The sequence below is a fragment of the Trichosurus vulpecula genome, chromosome 4 (genome assembly GCF_011100635.1).
Source record: "Trichosurus vulpecula isolate mTriVul1 chromosome 4, mTriVul1.pri, whole genome shotgun sequence".
Classification (NCBI taxonomy): domain Eukaryota; kingdom Metazoa; phylum Chordata; class Mammalia; order Diprotodontia; family Phalangeridae; genus Trichosurus; species Trichosurus vulpecula.
In genome coordinates, this window is record NC_050576.1 from 318,990,366 (window position 1) to 318,995,803 (window position 5,438).

The 5,438-nt window shown below is 48.7% G+C and overlaps 1 pseudogene; it reads right to left on the minus strand.

Annotated features, from left to right (window-relative positions):
• Positions 1-412: 412 nt before the first annotated feature.
• On the minus strand, positions 413-3,169 carry LOC118848546 (annotated as a pseudogene).
• Positions 3,170-5,438: the final 2,269 nt, after the last annotated feature.

Genomic DNA, 5,438 nt, shown 5'->3' on the forward strand with positions numbered 1-5,438 from the left:
TTGGGGTCTATTTGAGGAGGCGATCAGTGGATACTTTCTTTTTTTTTAAAATAATAATAACCATTATTATTATTATAAAAACCACAAACCAGGTGTTCTGGGCTAACATACTCAGTGAGTGACTAACTCCATGGTCCTTAGTGTAAGCTACTGAATATCTTGTTGGTGGAACCCTGGCATCTCTTCGCCAAAGCTCTAGCAGGGAGCAGTCCAGTATTCGCATGTGCCTGGGCAGGGCTGGCATCAAGACTGAAGGCAGATGTTCCCTTCCACTCTTGCTGGCCCCCTTCCTCAGCAGTGGCCAGCCTGGACCACCCAGCTGGTGGATGTCCAAAAGGGTTCCTAACCCTCTGGCCTGCAGGTGCCATCTCCCTTCCTCCACACGATCTGATCGCCAAATCCCCAGGTGCCTCTAAATGAACTTGAAACACTTGGTCTTTTCATGGGGTAGGTGGGTCTTGAAGAGGACAGAGTCCACCTGAAACTGTATGTACAGCAGGGGCATGTAGCCATACACCTTGACAAAGAAGTTGATACACTTGTGCCGCTTGTGGAAATGGGAGTCATCATGGGACAAGGCCTGGGGGCACCCTGGGCATCGGAATGTCCATCGAGAAGTCACCTTGATGGGGGGTTTCCGGGTGATATGAGAGATGAGGAAGTTCATGGCAATATCCTCACAGTTGATGTACTCATCTACCATATCCCTGATGGCCTGAGGCATCACATAGGAGTACAGGTAGGTGTAATACTTGTGAAAAAAGGCAGCACCTGTCAGCACCATGGATAGCTCATAGGAGTAGTTGGAATTATAGAGCCAGGACTGATGCGGAATGTCCCAAGCATGGTATCGCCCAGGGAAACCCACAATACGATCTTGAGCTTCTCTCCATACCCGAAAGCCAAACATGATCTCATCGTGGCATAGGTGAGCATCGTCATCAATGGACAGGATGACCTCATCTTGATTTCATTCCATGGTAAGAAGGGATTGTTCAAGCTGTTCTTCTCAGTGCGGACCACCATAATGGGGAGCCAATGTTGGGCCACAGGAGGTCCTCTGATGGAAGCTTTGGAGACTTCCATACCACTACCACCTTGTTCAGGTAAGGGAGGCCATTCAATCACTCTAAGGAGTTCATGAGCACCTCCTCTCATTCATAAGTCAACATCACCACTGTGAACTGTTCTCTTGGAACACTGCCTACAATGCTGCCTGGAACTCCTTGCCAGAACCTCCTGCTCCTCCACCAATGGGCCTGAATCCAGTGCCAGAGCCAAGAAATTTGGCCTCTGAAGGCCAAACAGGGTCAAAAGGTGTGTGTGGGAAAAGGTGGAAAGGCCCTGGGGCTGAGTTCCAGTTGCGATAAAGATCAGTGGCAGTCAAGATAAAGTTGCGGGGGTATTTAGGAGAGGCATAGGGTGGTTCTGTTTCCACTGGCCCCAGGTCCAGATCCCCATTATCTGCCATGTTGGGGTCAGTACCTGCCACTTTGCCTGAGCGACAGGGAATCTCAACTGCTGCCTCTTCCTGGATGGGAGCAGCTGGGATCTGGATGCGAGTCCTAACCACAGCCAGAACTGTGTTGAAGATACTGTCAGCTGTGGAGAAGTAGATTTCCCAAAGGAAGCGGCCTTGGTGCCACATGGCCAGCAGATCTCTGTCTGAGAGGCTCCGCAGCAGGAAGTGAACTTCTGTGACCCGTGGCTTGGGCACTACCAAGGCCGCCTCATTCCACCGTAGCACATCTTGGTAGGGAAGCTGCACCTGCTCCCCCAGCACCACTGGAATAGCTCCAACTTCTAGTGCCTCAAAGAGCCTCATGGCACATCCAGCAGAGATCACCAAGTAGGGATCACCTGGTGTGATAATCAGAGCAAAGGTGGAAAGTTTCAGCAATTCTAAGTGGTCCTCCCTCTCCCCACACAGTACCCACTCAGTAGGCAGGCTAGGTTTAGGCTGATTCTTACAGGTAAACTCTGCCAGCACCTGATCAAGCTTGCTGTCCTGTACTGCTTTCAGGGTGGCAATGATTCGGTCATCATAGTCAGCAAGAGGGTCACCTTCCATCTCCTCTTCAAAGGAACGGGCCTCCTGGAGGCTGGACCGCAGTGACTCAATTTTCTCCCCTTGGAAGCTGAAGAGATACTTCATCTTGACTGGCACCTGTGGAGGGATCTCCAGGAAGTTAGGCTCTGACATGGCATGGACTAGTGGTGATATGACTATGTCAAAGCCAGGTTGGTACTGAGTAGCATAAAAGGTGGACTGGGCCACCATCGCTCGACCCGTACTGACATTATACAGTAAATTCTGTGTATTTGACTTCCATGACAGGTTGATGAGGAGGTGGTTGTGTCCACCTGTCCGCCAATGGGGCAGAGGGTACAACTGTTGTTCTAGTTCAGCAGGCCATAGACCCAATGGCTCCTGCATTTCTCCCACTAGAATCACATAAAGGCAGGCAATGTCAGCATTCTCTGTGACATAGACATTGGTTCGTGCTGTGGCCTGAAAAGCCTGCTTGACCAGGGGGTCCAGATAGCTGCCAAAGGCCAACTGGTCACTATCATAGACATAGACTGGGAAGCTAGAAGTGAGCGGACAGCGAGAGTAGTCAAGGCAATTGTGCAGCCTGCAACTACGGAGAAGTTTAGGGTAAAGCAAGCCAACATCATCTTTTTCTGGTAACAGTCAGATAGGCAGGGAAAGTTTGGGCTGATTTTGGGCCATCAGCTCTTTGTAGGAATGTTCAGTCTGGCTGATGACATTCTTGAGCTGCAGTAGGTCTTGTTTGGCATTCTCAATACTCTTTTTACAGGCTTTGATCTTCTGATTGAGCTTGGCAATTTAGCTGTTTAGTTCCTGCCGTTTGGCTTCAAGCTGCAGGAGTTCTTCACTGACTGACTCGTGGATACGGCAAACGTCTAACACATGCTTCACCTCACACAACTCATTGCCAGCTCGTGGCCCAAAGATGCATTTGCCTGCCTCATCTGCCTCATCCAAGGTGGTAACATAGTAGTGGGCAATGAGGGGGAAGAAAACCAAAATGATGAAGAGTATAAAGCTGAGCCAGGTAAGCCGGATGCGATTGGACCATTGCAGCATCCAGGTTTGGCCTCCATTCCCCACTCCCCCATTCTGCAACATGGTATAGCCTGTCATAAGTCTCTAAGTGACACTTGCCCCCTCTGATCACGTTGGGTCAGTAGCCATAACCACATAAGTTTCCACTAAACAATTCAACCTCTTCCTCACTCCTCTTCCTAAAAGTTAGTGCATTGTCTCTACAAGGTACCAAATAAAATGGAAATTTCATTTTCCTCAGCTGTAATGGAAATGGTCTCTGACCCTCCTCCTGCAGGCTTTAAGCTGTGGTTGTGGATCAAGGAACATGCCCTCAGTCTCTGTCAAACAGGCAGAGATGTCATGTTGCTGCTGTGGGGAAAGAGAAGTCTCTGTTGATGATACCCAGGGAAAGCACCCTGGAGTCAGGTGGCCTTGCTCAGCTGCCATAGCTCCTGCCTCTTGATGCTGCTAACTGAAGAATATGCATAGTTAGCATCCACAGCTGAATGGACCATAAACAAAGCCCCGCCATGTCTTTTCACTGCTGCCTTTAGTAGGTGGTCAGGCCATCAACTTCTGGATCTTTTCCTCCTCAGACTTAGGCAGAATCACACTTGGCACCACAATCTCTTGGAACAGTAAGCTCTAGAACATGGTCACTTTCGGTGCCCCGAAGTTCGTCACCGTGGACTGAGGTAGGATTCAGGGCCTCCAGCCGAGGGCATTGGCCCATAGCTCCCTGCTCTGGGAACTCCCGTTCCTGCCGCCACCCGGAGTTTGGAACTCCGCCAGTTCTCCAGCCCAGGCAAGAGCCGCTGCCGCCTTCACACAGCTCGGGTTCCCCCGGTGGATTCTTTCAATTTCTATATTACCCTGTGGCTCTAGAATATCTGGGCAGTTCTCCTTGATAATTTCTTGAAAGATGATATCTAGGCTCTTTTTTTGATCATGGCTTTCAGGTAGTCCAATAATTTTTAAATTATCTCTCCTGGTTCTATTTTCCAGGTCAATGGTTTTTCCAATGAGATATTTCACATTGTCTTCCATTTTTTCATTCCTTTGGTTCTATTTTATAATATCTTGATTTCTCATCAAGTCACTAGCTTCCACTTGCTCCAATCTAATTTTTAAGGTAGTATTTTCTTCAGTGGTCCATTGGACCTCCTTTTCCATTTGGCTAATTCTGCCTTTCAAGGCATTCTTCTCCTCATTGGCTTTTTGGAGCTCTTTTGCCATTTGAGTTAATCTATTTTTTAAAGTGTTGTTTTCTTCAGTGTATTTTTCAGTATTTTTTTGGGTCTCCTTTAGCAAGTCATTGACTTGTTTTTCATGGTTTCTCGCATCCTTCTCATTTCTCTTCCCAATTTTTCCTCCACTTCTCTAACTTGCTTTTCCAAATCCTTTTTGAGCTCTTCCATGGCCTGGGACTGATTCATGTTTTTCTTGGAGGCTTTTGGTATAGGCTTTTGCACTTTGTTGACTTCTTTAGGCTGTATGTTTTGGTCTTCTTTGTCACCAAAGAAAGAATCCAAAGTCTGAGACTGAATCTGGGTGTGTTTTCGCTGCCTGGCCATATTCCCAACCACCTAACTTGACCCTTGAGTTTTTCAGTGGGGTATGACTGCTTGTAGACTAAAGAGTTCTATGTTCCACGTTTGGGGGGGATGCACCAGCTCTGCCACACCAGCACTCCTCCTTCCCCAAGAACCCCCAACCTGGACTGGGCTTAGATCTTCAGGAGGCTGTGCACTCCTGCTCTGATCCGCCACTTAATTCCTCCCACCAGATGGGCCTGGGGCTGGAAGCAACAGCAGCTGTAGCTGCCCCACCTCCGCTGCCCTGGGCGTGGTGGCTGAACTGCGAACTCCTTCCGCTCGGGCAGCTTTTCCCACTAACCTTCTCCGCTGTCTTTGGTGTTTGTGGGTTGAGAAGTCTGGTAACTGCCGCAGCTCACTGATTCAGGGTGCTAGGGCCCCACTCCCCCTGGCTCCTGGTCTGGTTGGTCCAAGCCGCTCATGGCTGGGCTCTGCTCTGCTCCGCTCCCAGCTCCCAGCTCCCAGCTCTGTGTGGGATAGACCTCACCCAGAGACCATCCAGGCTGTCCTGGGCTGGAGCCCTGTTTCCCTCTGATGTTTTGTGGGTTCTGCAGTTCTAGAATTGGTTCAGAGCCATTTTTTCAATATATAGTGTTCCAAGACCTGCAGTCTTTTAGTAAAGCTGCTGCTTTTTGTTGTGTAATTTTAATTGTGGCTCTGCCATATTGAATTATTTTTTCCTTGTTGCTTGTAATATTTTCTCCTTAACCTGGGGGTTTAAGCTTTTGGCTATGATATTCTTGTAGGTTTTCCTCATAGCACCTCTTTTA